Source organism: Vipera berus, assembly GCF_964194415.1.
Source record: "Vipera berus genome assembly, chromosome: 1".
NCBI classification, from domain to species: Eukaryota; Metazoa; Chordata; class Lepidosauria; order Squamata; family Viperidae; genus Vipera; species Vipera berus.
Genome location: NC_138202.1, coordinates 356765519 through 356784622, shown reverse-complemented (window position 1 = coordinate 356784622; position 19104 = coordinate 356765519). Strand labels below are relative to the sequence as shown.

At 44.2% G+C, this 19104-nt stretch overlaps 1 protein-coding gene across 1 annotated transcript in view; it reads left to right on the top strand.

The window, feature by feature from the left end:
* The window catches only part of BCAS3 (BCAS3 microtubule associated cell migration factor), a 720894-nt gene that overhangs the window by 101949 nt on the left and 599841 nt on the right, over positions 1 to 19104 (top strand). The window lies entirely within an intron of this gene.

Sequence of the window (19104 nt, the reverse complement as noted above, 5' to 3'; positions counted from 1 at the left end):
ATGGAGCACCCACAATTTCTGGTGGCAAGCTGTTCCACTGGTTAATTGTCCTCACTGTCAGGAGGTTTCTCCTTAATTCCAGGTTGCTTCTCTCCTTGATAAGTTTCCATCCATTGTTCCTTGTCTTGCTTTTTTGGTGCTTTGGAAAATAAATTGACCCCCTCCTCTTTGTGCCATGTCTCTCTTCTTTGGCCAATGAATGGACCAGGTTGGTGTTTTCCTTCTGTTTTGTTTTTTTCCTAAGATGGGGAGGCCTATAGCTTCCCTGACCTCCTAGTCTCACGGCTTTTGGTTTCCTATTGTGGGAGAAGCCACAATTGGCTTCTTTTCAATTCTGAAATCCCAGCGCAGTTAATTAAATCAGTTCATTAAGAGTAATCAGTACCTTAATTGATTGAAAATTTTCTTTTGTAAATTGTGGGGCTGCAACGTCACGGTATATTTGATCCTCAAGTGTTTGAATCTTAAAAAAGAGAAACAGACTGTCCATGCCTTTTGTTTTGCTTTGGTTTTGCCCGAGAAGAAGTAGTAATTTTTTCTTAAAAACAGATTTTAATTAAAATTAAACACTTTAATATTTTGACAAGGTTCTTGGATTACGGCTTCAGGAATAAAAGCACATATATTTAAGCTGAAATCATGAATTTGTTTTAAAGACATAAATAATCCACTATACGGGCCGTCCTCGACTTACGACCACGAGCCCAAAATTTATGCTGCTAAATGATAACATCTGCTAAGGGAGTGTTTTGCCCCATTGTACGGCTTTTCTTGCCACAATTGTTAAGTGAACCACTGCAGTTGTTAAGCCACTAACACATTTGTAAAGTGAAGCCGTCTCCCCCATTGGCTTTGCTTGTCAAAAGTTTGCAAAAGATGATCACAGGATCCCCGGGACACTGTAACCGTCGTAAGTACATGCCAGTTGCCAAGCCTCCGAATTTTGATCACTTGGCTGCGGGGAGTATGCTGATGTGGTAAGCACAACATCACCACTCCTGCCTCGGCTATGGTTCATTTAAAGCAGGGGTCCCCAGCCGTGGCCACTTTATGACTTGTGGACTTCAACTCCCAGAATTCCTCAGCCAGCCATGTAAACCGCTTAGACAGGGCTGTAAAAGCACGGTGAAGTGATATGTAAGCCTAAGTGCCATTGCAACCATTCAAAGTTACAGTGGCTTGGGGAAAAAAAGTCACCACCACTGGCCTGAGGAATCCTGGGAGTTGAAGTCCACAAGTCATAAAAGGGCCAGGTTTGAAGACCCCTGCCTTAAAAGGAAGGACCTTTGCAGAATACTCTGTTGTGGGTTAAAGCAGAGGCCCCCAACCTTTTGGGGCACCAGGGACCGGTTCTGTGGAGAGAGGTTTTTCCGCGGCCCGGAGGGTGCCTGGTTTTGTGTGCTGCCTGCATCTCACGGATGGGGCTTTGCTTACTTGTGTGGACCGGTTGCTGGCATGTCGCGGCCCGGTACTGGTCCACGGACTGGGGGTTGGTGGGGACCCCTGCGTTAAAGAGATGGAAGAGAAGGCTTTGCCACCGTGGGTCCCCGCTTCTCGCCGTCATCCTTCCTTCTGCTGACCTCTCCTTCAAATGTGTTTACTTGGCTGAACATAATGGACGGAGAATGTCTGCTTCCTTTGAAAGGGGACAAGTAGTAGCTAAACGTTGTGATATGGCAGCCACGTCATGTCCCATAATGACAAGTGATGGTCCACTTTCTCCAAATCCTTGTCAACCTCCCTTGATGGGGTTCCTGGTCTCCGGGGAGGAAGACAATGACTAAAGCCATTATCTGGCACCAAGTTTCTATCGATGGGATGCAGCTCAGTCCCTAAAGTGGCTATTTTCTTGAAGAATTTCGGCAGTGTGCTTACTCCGGGCTATATTAAAAATGATGATTCTGCTCTCGATAGGTTGAATTGTATAGAGCCATTACTTATTTATGCAGAGCTGGTGCCAATTTTTCCCCCCCCTCTGCTTGTGGGATTTAGCTCGGCCCCCAGTCGAGGTGGACATCTGCACATTTTTCCCCCCAGGATCCCAACCCAAAGATAACTCAAAATACGTGTCCCCCACCCTCTCTCCAGCCCCACACCTACATCCATTTTGGAGAACCACAGAGTTTAATTCTTCAATTAGGTAGACCCGTCTTCCTTTATGCATCTTTCTTCAGTTTGATGTCGAAAACTGAGTTCTTGACTTACAACTATTCCTTTAGCAAATGTTTGAAGTTATAAAGCCCCTGAAAAAAAGTGACTTGCTACTGGTCCTCCCACATAAAACAGTCGTAGCATCCCAATGGTCAGTGTCTATTGTAGGTTCTTAGCCAGCCAGGTCACGGTTGTCCCAAAGGCGCTTTTTTTCAGGACGCAACTGGACTTCCTTGTTTTTCTGTGAAGACGTTTCGCTTCTCATCTAAGGAGCTTCTTCAACTCTGACTGGATGGTGGGGAACGGAAGGATTTATATTCTGGTTAAGAAGGCTCCACACCCATTTGCACCACTCAGGTGACCTTGAGGAGACAGACAAACCTCCAAGTGGCCTCAAGGACTCCTTAAAAAAAGACAAATGACTGGATGTCAGAGCTGAAGAAGCTCCTCGGATGAGAAGCGAAAGATCTTAAAAAAACAAACAATCACACAAACACACGAAAGCCCAGTTGCCTCCCTGAAAAAGCACCTTTGTGATCCCAACGGTCACGTGATCAAAATTTGGTGCTTGGTAATGGGCATGAATTTATGACAATTGCAGCATCCCGGCATCGCCATTTGCCAACCGGCTTCCGATAAGCAAAGCCGATGGGGGGGGGGGGAAGGCAGATTTGCTTAAAGATCACATTATTCATTTAGCAACTGCTGAGTGGTTTGCTTAACAACTGTGGCAAAAAACAACAACAACAACAAAAAACAGGCCATAAAATTTGGCAGGACTTCACCCAAGACCCATCTTGCTTAGCAACTGAAATTCTGCTCCCAGTTATGTCAATAAGTTGAGAATTCCCCGTAGACAGTATTTCCTGGAAGAATTGCCCTGAATCAGTGTTCCTGGATGGAAGGCTTATAATCTTTTAACAAATCACAGGATATTGGGCAGCTGTTCCAGGTTTTTTTCCCCCCCTTCCCTGATATAATTTTCCTTCCTGGGGGGGGGGCGCGGCAGGGTTGGGGGTGAAGGGAAGGATAAGAAGATGAGTTAGAACGAAAGAGAATTACGATGAATGGAAAACCACGTCTCTCGGGGCGTCCTCTAAAACTCCCATGATTAGGGCCGGGCAGTTGTAGAAGAAAAAAAAAAGGTTCATCTGGAAGCTTCTGCAGAAGTCAGGCTCCTTCAGTCTGCTCCAAATAAATAAAAAAAAGCTTGAAGTGAGACAGGATCGCTTTGAGTGCTAAGGTTTGGCTGGTTTTTGGCCGGGCTGGCTGGTGGTATCATTTCCCAGGACAGCTGTCTTTGATCAGGAAACGACTCTCAACTTCGTTTGCCCAGTTCATTTTGAAGTCTCAACTGGTTTTGTCACAGAGAGCGGGGGGGGGGACGCTTGGTGGGTGGATGTCTGTGCTTCGAACAATAAAAGTTGTTTCTAACAAGGTTGCTAAGCACATTGATTTGTGCTTTAAATTGTAAGCCGCCCTGAGTCTTCGGAGAAGGGCGGGATGTAAATGGGATTAAAATAATAATAATAATAATAATAATAATAATAATAATAATAATAATAATAATAATAATAATAATAATAATAATAATAATAATAATAATAATAATAATTAATTAATAATTAATAATTATAATAAAAAGGTTTGCCTCTACGGAGATTCTCAATCATCCAGGCCATAGCAGTGCCAAAGATGCTTTTCGAAAGGCAGCTGGACTTTCTTAGTGGGTTTTTTTTTTCTTTGAAAATGTTTCGCTTCTCATCCAGAACTGAAGAAGCTTCTTGGGTGACAAGTAAAACATTTTAAAAAAACAAAACAAAAGTAAAAGTCCAATTGTCTTTTGAAAAGCATCTTTAGGTCTGACAGGGTTTCAGAAGCTTCCCTGGTCTGGCACAGGACTATAAAGAATAGAATAGAATAGAATAGAATAGAATAGAATAGAATAGAATAGAATAGAATAGAATAGAATAGAATAGAATAGAATAGAATAGAATAGAATAGAATAGAATAGAATAGAATAAGAAATAGAATCTTTATTGAGAATAGAATAGAACAGAATCTTTATTGAGAATAGAATAGAATAGAATAGAATAGAATAGAATAGAATTGAATAGAATAGAATAGAATAAGAAATAGAATCTTTATTGAGAATAGAATAGAATAGAACAGAATCTTTATTGAGAATAGAATAGAATAGAATAGAATAGAATAGAATAAGAAATAGAATCTTTATTGAGAATAGAATAGAATAGAACAGAATCTTTATTGAGAATAAAATAGAATAGAATAGAATAGAATAGAATAGAATAGAATAGAATAGAATAGAATAGAATAGAATAGAATAGAATAGAATAGAATAGAATAGAGCTGGAAGGGACCTTGGAGGTCTTCTAGTCCAGCCCCCTGCTCAAGCTGGGCCGTATCGGGGCTGCAGAAATTGGGACTTACAGGTAGTCCTCAACTTATAACCATTCATTTGGTCACCAATTAAAGTTACAATAGCATTTAAAAAATGGTTTACAATTGATCCTCATACTTACACCTGATGTAGCAACCCCATGGTCATGTGATCAAAATTCAGGTGCTTGGCAATTGGCATATATTTATGACAGTGTCCCAGGGTCATGTCATATCACCATCTGTAACCTTCCCAGCCGGTTTCCAGCAAGCAAAGTCATTGGGGGAGGCCAGATTTGCTGAATGACTGCATGATTCACTTAACAACGGCAGTGATTTGGTTCACAACCGCGGAAAAGAAAGTTGTAAAATTAGCCTCTCACTCCGTAACGGCCTGGCTTAACGACAGAAATTTTGATCTCCGTTGCGCGTAGTAAGCTGAAGACTACCTGTACTACATTAGGAGCTGGCAGCCATTTTCTTAGTGATTGCCCAGATTTTTGCATTCCAGATCTGGTAGTCCAGCTGTTCCTCAGCATTTTTTCTGGATGAAATCGGGAGGTGGGGGGGCGGGGAAATCCTTCACCTAGAAAAAGCTGGTTTCTGTCAGGGGCAAGCGTGGGAATTGTCTGAGTAACCTTCTCTATCCCATTTCCCAATTGGTGGTGACTAATGGTTGGTCATCAGAGGAGGAATTCTGTCTCTTTGTCTGACTTCTCAGCTGTGCCTCCAGGAGTTTTAGGTTGAGGAAACACAGACCTGAGTCTCATGAAGGCAGACCTTCCCATTCAGGACCTGCCATAAATTATGTCAGCCCTGCTTGACTTCTTGATGGGGAGGTTCAGGTTCTTCTTACCAGTTGGAAGTCCTCAACTTATGACCACAGTGGAGAGAAGAATTTCTGTGGTTTAAGCAAGGTGGTTGTTAAGTCATGCTCAATTTTATGACCTTCTTTTACCACCTTGTTAAGCAAAACATTGCTATCTTTAAGTGAACCATGTGGTCATTAAGCAAATCTGACTTTCCTATTCTATTCTATTCTATTCTATTCTATTCTATTCTATTCTATTCTATTCTATTCTATTCTATTCTATTCTATTCTATTCTATTCTATTCTATTCTATTCTATTCTATTCTATTCTATTCTATTCTATTCTATTCTATTCCATTCCATCCCATCCCATCCCATCCCATCCCATCCCATCCCATCCCATCCCATCCCTATTCTATTCTATTCTATTCTATTCTATTCTATTCTATTCTATTCTATTCTATTCTATTCTATTCTATTCTATTCTATTCTATTCTATTCTATTCTATTCTATTCTATTCTATTCTATTCTATTCTATTCTATTCTATTCTATTCTATTCTATTCTAATTCTATTCTATTCCATCCCATCCCATCCCATCCCATCCCATCCCATCCCATCCCATCCCATCCTTATTCTATTCTATTCTATTCTATTCTATTCTATTCTATTCTATTCTATTCTATTCTATTCTATTCTATTCTATTCTATTCTATTCTATTCTATTCTATTCTATTCTATTCTATTCTATTCTATTCTATTCTATTCTATTCTATTCTATTCTATTCTATTCCTAATAATTCTTATTCTATTCTATTCCATTCCATTCAATATTTTCTATTCTATTCTAATATTATTCTATTCTATTCTATTCTTATTTCTATTTCTCTTCTCTCCTCTCCTCTTCTCTCCTCTCCTCTCCTCTCCTGTTCTGTTCTGTTCTATTTCTATTTCTCTTCTCTCTCCTCTCCTCTTCATTCTTCTCTTCTCTTCTCTTCTCTTCTCTTCTCTTCTCTTCTCTTCTCTTCTCTTCTCTTCTCTTCTCTTCTCTTCATTCTTCTCTTCTCTTCTCTTCTCTTCTCTTCTCTTCTCTTCTCTTCTCTTCTCTTCTCTTCTCTTCTCTTCTCTTCCCTTCCCTTCCCTTCCCTTCCCTTCCCTTCCCTTCCCTTCCCTTCCCTTCCCTTCCCTTCTATTCTATTCTATTCCTATTCTATTCATTATTCTATCTTTCTATCTTTTATTAAATTTATATACTGCCCTTCTCCCGAAGGAATCTGTTTCTATTTCTCTTCTCTTCTATTTCTATTTTTTATTCTATTCTATTCATTATTTTATTTCTTATTCTGTTCTATTCATTATTCTATTTCTATTTCTCTTCTCTTCATTATTCTCTTCTCTTCATTATTCTCTTCTCTTCTCTTCTCTTCTCTTCTCTTCTCTTCTCTTCTCTTCTCTTCTCTTCTCTTCTCTTCATTCCAATATTTATTCTATTCTTTGCTGCTGGACTTTCTTTCTTTTTCCTTGAAGACCTTTCGCTTTTCCTCCAAGTAGCTTCAGAACTGAACAAGCTCACAAGGCTAAAGTTCCTTCCATTAAGAGAGCCATCTGCTTGTTCATATCTCACGGGCCTGGAGAGTAATCTTGCCCGTACGGCCCATCTTAAGGGCAAGTGGCAAGCTGATAACACCCCGGGAACAGCCGCGAGAAAAGCTTCTTGGACGAGAAGCGAAACGTCTTCAAGGAAAAACAAAGTCCAGTTGTCTTTTGAAGAAGCTCCTTTGGGAGAATTGCTTTCCTTAGCTTAGCAATGGAAATGTTGGATTCAGTCACGGTCACACACCGAGGACTACCTGTATATTGTAGGGAGGGAGGTGACAGGAGGGATCAGAGGGGAGCGAAGGCAGCCTTGCTTTGGATGTAGACCGGGGCTTTTCAACCAGTGGTACGGGTACCACCTGTGGTACATTGGCACCTGGCAGGTGGTACGCGACCATCCCAGAAAAGTGGTAGCCGGGGAGGGGAATGAGCTAAACCGGTGGCAGCACCGCACAAACCTGAGCGAGAGACGGCTGGAGCTGCAGGGCTGTCGGGGCTCAGCAGAAGCGCCAGGATCAGTGCCAGGCTCCAGCTGGAGTTCAGCACTAATCCTGGCGCTTCTGAGCCCAGAAGAAGCGCCAATCAGCTGGAATGTTGCAGCATCTCCAGGGTCTTGTGATTTACATTCAGATGCTTGGCAACTGATTCATATTTATGATGGTCACAGTGTCCCAGGGCCATGTGAAGTGACCAAAACCTGCTGCAACCACCCAGCAGACGGGGGAAAGATAAAAACCCCACCACCCCACCCCACCCCCGCTGCCAATCCTCAACAGAAATGCTCACAAGAATGACAACCTCGGACAGGAGGAAGAGCGCCGCCGGGTAGGCAGGCAGGCGTCTTGCTCGGCTGTGGTTTGGGGGGCACTTTTTTCAGTGCCATTGTAACTTCGAACAGTCACTAACCGAAGTGTTGTAAGTGGAGGACTACCTGTACTTCATCACTTTTTTCCTTTTTTTTTTTTGGTCATCAAGTTTTTGACCCCTTGCTAGGTGACTGGTGGTACTCGGATGTTGCCATATCCTAAAAGTGGTGCAATGGGTGAAAAGGTTGAAAAGCCCTGATGTACAAGAACTCTGTTTCTGGCCCTGAAATATATATATATATATACAGTCATGGCCGAAATTGTTGGCACCCCAGAAATTTTTCCAGAAAATCAAGTATTTCTCACAGAAAAGTATTGCAGGAACACATGTTTTGCTATACACAGGTTTATTCCCTTTGTGTGTATTGGAACACAACAAAAAAGGGAGGAAAAAAAGCAAATTGGACATAATGTCAAACAAAACTCCAAAAATGGGCTGGACAAAATTATTGGCACCCTTTCAAAATTGTGGGTAAACAAGATTGTTTCAAGCATGTGATGCTCCTTTAAACTCACCTGGGGCAAGTAAAAGGTGTGGGAAATACAAAAATCACACCTGAAAGCAGATAAAAAGGAGAGAATTTCACTTAGTCTTTGCATTGTGTGTCTGTGTGTGCCACACGAAACATGGACAACAGAAAGAGGAGAAGAGAACTGTCTGAGGATTTTGAGAACCAAAATTGTGGACAAATATCAACAATCTCAAGGTTACAAGTCCATCTCCAGTGATCTAGATTTGCCTTTGTCCACAGTGCGCAACATTATCAAGAAGTTTGCAACCCATGGCACTGTAGCTAATCTCCCTGGTCGTGGACGGAAGAGAAAAATTGATGAAAGGTTGCAACGCAGGATAGTCCGGATGGTGGATAAGCAGCCCCAAACCAGTTCCAAAGGAATGCAAGCTGTCCTGCAGGCTCAGGGAGCATCAGTGTCAGCGTGAACTATCCGTCGACATTTAAATGAAATGAAACGCTATGGCAGGAGACCCAGGAGGACCCCACTGCTGACACAGAGACATACAAAAGCAAGATTACAGTTTGCCAAAATGTACTTGAGTAAGCCAAAATCCTTCCGGGAAAAAGTCTTGTGGACAGATGAGACCAAGATAGAGCTTTTTGGTAAAGCACATCATTCTACTGTTTACCGAAAATGAAATGAGGCCTACAAAGAAAAGAACACAGTACCTACGGTGAAATATGGTGGAGGTTCAATGATGTTTTGGGGTTGTTTTGCTGCCTCTGGCACTGGGTGCCTTGAATGTGTGCAAGGCATCATGAAATCTGAGGATTGCCAAAGGATTTTGGGTCACACTGTAGAGCCCAGTGTCAGAAAGCTGGGTTTGCGTCCAAGATCTTGGGTCTTCCAGCAGGACAATGACCCCAAACATATGTCAAAAAGCACCCAGAAATGGATGGCAAGAAAGCGCTGGAGAGTTCTGAAGTGGCCAGCAATGAGTCCAGATCTGAATCCCATTGAACACCTGTGGAGAGATCTTAAAATTGCTGTTGGGAAAAGGCACCCTTCCAATAAGAGAGACCTGGAGCAGTTTGCAAAGGAAGAGTGGTCCAAAATTCCGGGTGAGGGGTGTAAAAAGCTTATTGATGGTTATAGGAAGCGACTGATTTCAGTTATTTTTTCCAAAGGGTGTGCAACCAAATATTAAGTTAAGGGTGCCAATAATTTTGTCCAGCCCATTTTTGGAGTTTTGTTTGACATTATGTCCAATTTGCTTTTTTTCCTCCCTTTTTTTGTTGTGTTCCAATACACACAAAGGGAATAAACCTGTGTTTTACAAAACATGTGTTCCTGCAATACTTTTCTGTGAGAAATACTTGATTTTCTGGAAATATTTCTGGGGTGCCAACAATTTCGGCCATGACTGTATATATATATTATATATATTATTTTGAACAAAGAGGCAGCGAGTGACGCAGCTGCTGAAGAATTGCAGGTCTGTCGGAAGAGGGACCGCCGCTGCAGAAGTAACCCGTTTCCCATCATCTCTTGCCAGACTGCACTAGGAACCAGCAGGCTTTTGTTAGGAGTCCTTGGGAAAAGGGGTTCAAGGGTGGCTTTCAACAGGAAGAAGCTTCAAAACAATAGAAGATGCGATGGGCTGGGTGGGTGAACGATGACATTTCTGCAGGGCTTTTCATCTCAAAGGGGAATCTGTAAACACAATTGCAAACTTGGGTTCCTTTATGCTCTTTATAAACATCTGTAATGTATCTTTGTGTGTGTGTGTGTGTGTGTTGTTTTGGAGGAATAAACAAAATATTAGTTAAAAGGCCTCCACAGTTTGTTTATCGTCTGGGGGCCATAAACAGTGCCGAGCAGCAGAGACTTCCCTCTGATCCTTTATTTACTCTTTCCCCATTCCACACCTCTGTCTGTCTTCATCTGTGACCAGTTGGGTTGGGTTGGCTTAGCCAACCCTGGGAGGAATTGCATGGGAAGGGAAAAACATCCTTCATCTCATCGGATGATCGTGAGCTACTTCGGTAGGCCTAGTGCAGTTAGGCTCCTGAGGTCCTACAAACCGTAGCAGTTCGGGCTATTTTATTGTTTTGGTGGGAATCTGAAACACGCCACAAGATACGACATCTGCTGCGCGGGCCGAAAGACCCAAAAGAGCCCTGTTAACAAAATATAACAGAGTTGGAAGGGACCTTGGAGGTCTTCTAGTCCAACCCCCTGCTCAGGCAGGAGACCCTATACCATTTCAGACAAATGGCTGTCCAGTCTCTTCTTAAAAACTTTCAGTGTTGGAGCATTCACCGCTTCTGGAGAGAAATCGTTCCACTGGTTAATTGTTCTCACTGTCAGGAAATAATAATAAAGTTGGAAGGGACCTTGGCGGTCATCTTAGTTCTAGGGTGATTCTGTCCTTGACGAGTTTCCATTCGTCGTCGTCTCTTGTCCTGCCTTCAGGCGCTTTGGGGAATAGGTTGGCCCCCTCGTCTTTGTGGCAGCCCCTCAGATACTGGAATACTGCTACAGTTCCTTCACTCTCTATTCCCATTGACAGGAGGTATCTGGGCCATTTGTCCAGCTTGTAAAAATTGATCTCGGATTGAGTTGCTGTGATGTCCAAATTAGAAGCACTTCAGCCAAGCACTTTCCAAGTCCTTGTAGAAATGCTGCCCGGTGCAATAGGCAGAACGGTCGGATGCCGAGCTGAGTGTCTAAACTCAGCAGAAGACAACTTGGCATGCTAATAAGAGTCTAAATCAGGGGCCTTCCAACTTGGGCCTTTTATGACTTGTGGACTTCAATTCCCAGAATTCCCCAGCCAGGCACAATTCTGGGAGTTGAAGTCCACGAGTCATAAAAGGCCCAAGTTGGAAGACCCCTGGTCTAATTGCTGACCCAGTATTCTGTCCAGCAGCAAGCCGACAGATGCTTCTAGAAACTTTTTAAAAAGAGCCTTGCTATTAACAGGTAGTCCTCAACGTACGACCACACTTAGTTGAGCCCCAGATTTCCATTTGCTGAGCAAGACAGTTCCTAACTGAGTTTTGTCCCCTTTTACGACCTCTTTTGCCACAGTTCTTAAGCGAATAGCTTCCGTTGTCAAGACGGTAACACAGTTGTTAAGGGAATCCGGCTTCCCCCTTGGACTTTGCTTGTCAGAAGGTCGCGAAAGGGGATCCTGTCACCCCCGGGGACACTGCAAACCATCATAAATACATGCCAGTTGCCATGTTTTGATCACGTGATGGTTGTAAGTGTGAAAAGTGATCCTAAGTCACTTTTTCCAGGGCTGTTGCAACTTGGAGTGGTCACTGAACGAACAGCTGAAAGTTGAGGATTACCTGCACAGGTAGTTCCTGATTTACAACCATTTGTTTAGTGACCATTCCACTTTACGATGGCAGTGGGGAAAAAAGCGGCTTGTGACCATTGCAGCATCCCCGTAGTCACGTGATCAGAATGCAGCTGCTTAGCAACTGACTGATATTTATGATGGTCACAGGGTCCCGGGGTCACGCGATCCCCTTTTGCAACCTTCGGACCAGCAAAGTCAGTGAGGGTGGTGGTCAGATTCACTTAACAACCAGATCACTAACTTTATAAACCGCACGGGTTCACCGAACAACCGTGGCACCAAAAGTCATAAAATTGGGCAAAATTCACTTAGACATTTCACTTAGCGGCGAACATGTGGTTGTACGTTGAGGACTACCTATATATGGCATCTAGCAACTCGTACTTCTTTTGCCCCCTCATTTCTCCTAGTTTTCAAGACAAATGATTCATCAGAGACACATTTCCTGTGAATTTTGGAATCACTGGATTGGATGGTACAAGCTAAACTTTCACTTCTTGTCATCCCTGACTGCAGGCTGGAAGAGCAAGGTCAGGGGTAGGCAACCTTGGCTCTTTTGTGACTCGTGGACTTCAACTCCCAGAATTCCTGAGCTGGCATGGCTCAGCATGGAAACCTCCCCATTTCTCCTCAGCATGGCTGGCTCAGGAATTCTGGGAGTTGAAGTCCACGAGTCATAAAGCGGCCTAGGCCTAGGCCAGGGGTAGGCAACCTTGGCCCTTTTATGACTTGTGGACTTCAACTCCCAGAATTCCTGAGCCGGCATGGCTCAGCATGGAAACCTCCCCATTTCTCCTCAGCATGGCTGGCTCAGGAATTCTGGGAGTTGAAGTCCATGAGACATAAAAGAGCCAAGGTTGCCTACCCCTGCATTGCTAGGTGATGCAATCCAGGGACCCGAATTTGAAAGCTCTTTTTTTAAAAAGCTGCTGAAGCTGCTGAGTATCAACCCTATCCCTCTTTGCAGATGCAGGGTTATAAAATGTGTTAATTGCTTTCCCTTGGCATTTATTGGAATACTGTAATGGTCTAAAATGCTCCAGCATTTATTGCTATCTGCGATTAACTCCCTAAAGCATTTCATGGCCACAATTAGAGATGGATTTGCAAAATGGGGGCTTGGATCCATAGCTTTGCAAAAAAGCGATTTGCAAAAAGTGGTTCGATAACGCAGTTGCCAAAAGCATCGTTGTAACCTCAATTATCTATCCTTTGTTAAAAAAAAAAGACAAGAAAGGAAGACGGTTCCTTTCTGGGGGAATATGTGATAGAGTCTATAAATCTTTTTTTTTGTACTGCAAGATTGTTTAGGAAATCAGGTGAAATATTGCGTTAGCACTAAGCCCTCCTCAAGAAGCCCACCTTGGACCCATCCTCTTTGAATAACTTTCGTCCAGTCTCCAATCTTCGCTTCCTTGCGAAGGTTGTTGAGAGCGTGGTGGCGCACCAACTTCCTCAGATCCTGGATGAAGCGGTTTATCTGGACCCGTACCAATCGGGTTTCAGGCCGGGCTACAGCACGGAGACGGCATTGGTCGCTCTGATGAATGATCTCTGGAGAGCCCGGGACAGGGGCCATTCCTCTGTCCTAGTCTTATTAGACCTCTCGGCGGCTTTCGATACCATCGACCATGGTATCTTGCTGCGACGCCTCAGGGGACTGGGAGTGGGAGGCACGGTTCTGCGTTGGTTCTCCTCCTTTCTCCAGGGTCGCTCGCAGTCGGTGCTGACAGGGGGACAGAGGTCGACCCCGAGGCCTCTCGCTTGCGGAGTCCCTCAGGGGTCGGTCCTCTCGCCTCTCCTGTTCAACATCTACATGAAACCGCTGGGTGAGATCATTCGCAGTTTTGGAGTAGGGTACCATCAGTATGCTGATGACACCCAGCTTTTTATCTCAACTCCAAACAATATCAGTGATGCCCTAGACGTGATGTCCCGCTGCCTGAAAGCGGTCCGGGAATGGATGGGGAGAAACAGGCTTCAACTGAACCCGGACAAGACTGAATGGCTGTACGTACCGGCAAGTCAGGATATTCAGAACGTCCCACTGCTTAACATTGGGGACAAGTTACTTCCCCCTGTTGATAGGGCCCGCAACCTGGGTGTCCTCCTAGACTCGCAGCTCTCCCTGGAAGACCACATAGGAGCTGTGACCAAGGGGGCCTTCTCCCGGGTTCGACTAGTTCGCCAACTACGGCCTTATCTGGACCTGGATTCCTTACGTACAGTCACCCATGCCCTTGTGACCTCTCGCCTAGACTATTGTAACGCTCTCTACATGGGGCTGCCCTTGAGATCCACTCGGAAGCTTCAACTGGTGCAAAGTGCAGCGGCACGGACACTCTTGGGAGCCTCCCGATACTCCCATATCACACACCTCCTCCGTGCGCTGCACTGGCTTCCGGTTGCCTTCCGTGTGAAGTTCAAGGTGCTAACAATGACATACAAAGCCCTACATGGCATGGGTCCGGACTACCTACGGGAGCACCTTCTGCCAATGTCAGCACCCCACCGTCCTGTGCGCTCCCACAGAGAGGGCCTCCTCAGGGTGCCACCGCTCAAGGAATGTCGGCTGGTGGCCCCCAGGGGGAGGGCATTCTCAGTGGGTGCGCCAGCCCTCTGGAACAGCTTACCAACCGAAATCCGGATGGCCCCTGACCTCCGTACCTTCCGTCGCGACTTAAAAACTTTCCTGTTCCAGCAGTCCGGCCTGGCATGATAGCGTTAATTGGGGTCCCAGTTTGTTTTCATTAGTGTTTCTTATTATTTTTATTGTTCAATCTGTATACATTCCTTCCTCTGTACACCGCCCCGAGTCCCTCGGGAGAAGGGCGGTTTATAAAAACTAATAAATAAATAAATAAATAAATAATAAATAAATGTGAGAGGTAACTTCAAGGAAAATAGGCATTTTCATTAACAGAGCAAAGAAGAATTGTGTGAAAAATGCAAAACCAAACTTAAGTGGAAGAAGGCAAGAGGAATGATGGGACGGCCAACTTTTTAAGAGCCACATAAAAATAAGGGGTGTAAGTTAGCCTAGCCATGAATTGAACTTAGATTGTATGTCCAGAAGATGGGCCACCACGTTATATTAAGCTCACGTAGACTCAATATAATGATATACATATATAGGCTTGTCCAAAGTAGAGAGTTGTAACTTCAGAGTTTTTGCAACCAAAGAGTACTTTGTCCTCTCCCCATTTTAAATGAACATGTACAGTATGAAAGTTTTATGCTGCATCAGAATGTATGTCCAGTGTGGGGGGGAAATCCAAGCAGACCAAATGTGCAGTTATTTGTTTTAAACTAGGAAGAGCAATCATAACTGTTGAAGCTTGTAGAGTTGAGGGTTGACGTTCATGGACAAGGGAGACTTCAGTACTTGAAGGGTGTTCCTCCTCCTCCTCCTCCTCCTCCTCCTCCTCCTCCTCCTTCTTCCAAACCCCACTCTGAGTCCTCATTTTACCGACCTCGGAAAGATAGAAGGCGGAGTCAACCTTGAGCCGGTGAGAATCGAACTGCCAAACTGCTGGCTGCCGGCAGTAAGCAGAAGTAGCCTGCAGTACTGCATTCTAACCATCGTGCCACCATGGTTCATAGTTATGGTAATGAAACATCTGCAAGAAAGCCACCAAGCCGAAAGAACACCAAGGACCCCACAGTCCTCCTCCTCCTCCTGTCTCCTTTTCCATCTCTTCTCCTCCTTCTCCCCCCCCTCCTCCTCCCCCCCCTCCTCCTCTATGTCTTAGGCACAAACCAGCAGAACCAAACTAGCTACTCTCAGCCAATCTCATTGTATACGTGGTTGTACTTTGGCAATAAAGTTTCATTCAGTCGTTTATTCAGCTACCTTATTGTTCTCTAAGGGACGCGGTGGCTCAGTGGGTTAGGACGCTGAGCTTGTCGATCGGAAGGTCGGCAGTTTGGCGGGTCGAATCCTGAGTGCCGTGTAGCAGAGTGAGCGCCGGTTACTCGTCCCAGCTTCTGCCAACCTAGCAGTTCGAAAGCACGTGAAAATGCAAGTAGAAAAATAGGGACCACTGCGGTGGGAAGGTAACAGCGTTCTGTGCGCCTTTGGCATCTAGTCACGCCGGCCACATGACCACGGAGACGTCCTCGGACAAGCGCTGGCTCTTCGGCTTTGAAACGGAGATGAGCACCGGCCCCTAGAGTCGGAAACGACTAGCATGCATGTGCGGGGAAACCTTTACCTTTATTGTTCTCTGCCTGTTTCACAGGAATCTCCCTTTGCTCTCTTGTGTCTACGTAAGGAGTCCAGACTAATTCCCTGTTTGCCCCCTCCTCCTAAGTGGGACGGTTGCTCTCCAGCATCACACATGTATAGAAAGCAATGATGGCATTTTGATAGTAAATATATAATGATTAGAGTGGGCTTGGCCTATTCCACCCCAAAATATGCTGTATATTAGTGTGTTGCTTCAGCTTCCTTTGCTACTTCTACTTCTGCCCTCTCAACTCTCAAGTGAAACGAGCAGTTGTACAAGACACGGCCTTTTCATTTATCTCACCCAGACATCAAAACTCACTTCCTCGGGACTCATTTATTTTTAGCTTTCCAACACTCCATAAAAATAAAAAAAAACCTTCGGGTGGGAGCCCTTCAGTCCAAATGTATCAGTAACCACTTTGAAGTTTCCAAGTTCCTTACTTTGGTCCCCAGCTCTTCGTTTAGGAATCTTCTTTTGCCTTTTAACTGTTACATGTTTTTGTTATCTCTGTGAACAGTTTTTTGATGTTACAAGTGAGAAAGGCAGTGGAGACATTTCACATAAACGAGGTTTGAAAAGCAGTAAGCTGGTGGTGTTTCTGCCCTGGAAATCCTAGAATGTCTGGGTTTTATAAGGGGGTCTGGCCTGGTGCAACTTAGGCTCTCTCTGTCCAGTGAAGAATGTGCCTAAAGGTACTCAAATTATTATTATTATTTTTATTATTATTATTATTTATTCAATTTGTATACCGCCCTTCTCCCGAAGGACTCAGGGCGGTTAACAGGGCATATATAAATACAGTACAAAAATTAAAAAGAAATTAAACAAATGCCCAATTAAAATACAATAACAATAAAAACAGTAAAAAAAAATTGTGGTCCTCAATCAGGGGCAAGTTCCCCTCAGTGCGCCTCAGAGAAGGTAAGGAGGAACCAGAAGGGTCTATGGCAGGGGTAGGCAACCTCGGCTCTTTTATGACTCATGGACTTCAACTCCCAGAATTCCTGAGCCAGCCATGCTGAGGGGAAAGGGAGAGGTTTCCAAGCTGAGCCATGCTGGCTCAGGAATTCTGGGAGTTGAAGTCCACGAGTCATAAAAGAGCCAAGGTTGCCTACCCCTGGTCTATGGAGATTCTCAATCATCCAACTGCACTCAGCGTGTGGTCCTCAATGGAACCGCATCTACATGGAAGGAAGCGTGTAGTGGGGTGCCTCAGGGCTCTCTCTTGGGCCCAGGACTTTTCAACAGCTTCATCAACGATTTGGACGAGGGGATTGATGGGGAACTCATCAAACTTGCAGACGACACCAAGCTGGCAGGAATAACCAACACTGCAGAAGACAGGCTTAAGATACAGGAGGATCTGGACAGATTTGAACATTGGGCGCTATCTAACAAAATGAAATTCAGTGGTGGAAAAAGTAATGTTCTACATTTAGGGGGGGAAAAAACCCCAAATGCACGGGTATATATAGCGTAGGTGGCACCTGGCTCAATAGTAGCAACTGCGAGAGGGATCTTGGAGTCCTAGTGGACAATCACTTTAATATGAGCCAGACCTGTGCTGCAGCTGCCAAAAAAGCCTAGGCTGTATTTACAGAGGGATAGAATCAAGAATATGTGAAGTGTTAATACCACTTTACAATGCCTTGGTAAGGCCACACTTGGAATACTACAACCAGTTTTGGTCACCACGATGTAAAAAAAGATGTTGAGATTCTGGAAAGAGTGCAGAGAAGAGCAACAAAGATGATCAGGGGACTGGAGGCTAAAACATATAAGGAACGGTTGCTGGATCTGGGTACGTCTAGTTTAATGAAGAGAAGGGTGAGGTGGGACATGATAGCAGTTTTCCAGTATCTCAGGGGTTGCCCCAAAGAAGAGGGAGTCAAGCTATTCTCCAAAGCACCAGAAGCCAGGACAAGAAACAACGGAGGGAAACTAAACAAGGAGAGAAGCAACCTGGAACTAACGAGAAACTTCCTGACAGTGAGAACATTAACCAGCGGAACTCCTTGCCTCCAGAAGCTGTGAATGCTCCAACGCTGGAAGTTTTTAAGAAGAGACTGGACAGCCATTTTTCTGGAATGGTATAGGGTTTCCTACCTGAGCAGGGGGTTGGGCTGCTAGATGACCTCCGAGGTCCCTTCCAACTCTGTTATTGTATTATTGTATCCTGGTTATGGCCATCCCAAAGGTGCTTTTTCCACAGGGCAACTGGATTTTCTTGGTTTTCTCCCTTGTAAGGGTTTCGCTTCTCATCCAAGGAGCTTCTTCAGTTCTAACTGTTAAGCAAGACAAGTAGAACCGGAAGAGGCTTCTTAGACGAGAAGTGAAAGTTTTTCAAAGAAAGAAGAAAACCCAAGAAAGTCCAGTTGCTTTGGGGGGGGGGGCGGAAAGCACTTTTGGGACGAGTAACCAGAAATATCTGCGCTTTGGTCCTGAAAACTCATTCATTTATGTCATCTGACCGAGACTTTTGACTGGGACCAAATGTTGAACAGCTTGCTGAGATAGGTGCTAATCAAAGGCTTGCGATTATTAATCATATAAAGCACTGGGTTTTCTATTTCTAATCCACCAGTGAAAGACGAGACCTTAGTTATGAAAATGTGAATCAACCATGTTTTTTGGTTTGTGTAATAAAATAAAACTGTCAAAAACTCTCTTCCCCCCCAAAGTCTTGGAAGATGGAAGATAGATGCACCAAAAATACATCTCTCATCATTCGTTCCACAGCAGAGAAAGGAAGGAGTTAGGGAATGATTGCTATCTCCCAGTGACGGTTAGATAGAGGAACAACCCCCCCCTCCAAATGTATCTTGTTGAAGGGAATTAATTAATTAAGGGAGGTCCATCTACTGGGAGCAAGAAGAAGACTCTTCTCTGTGATAGCTCCCTCCTTGTGGAAGACCATCCCTACCGAAACGAGATTATTATTATTATTATTATTAATTTTATTTGTATACCGCCCTTTTCCCGAAGGACTCAGGGCGGTGAACAGGGCAGTACATGTTAAAAGACAAAATACAAAAATTAAAAGAGATTAAACAAAATGCCCACAACTCTTACAATAGGTTAAAACACATTAAAAGTAATAAAAACCCAACCCCATCCCATCAGGCCAGGCCAGCTTGTTCGAAGAGATACGTCTTTAGATCGCACCGGATTAATGTCAACGCTGCTAACATCGGATGTCTTTGCATTGACAACAGATGG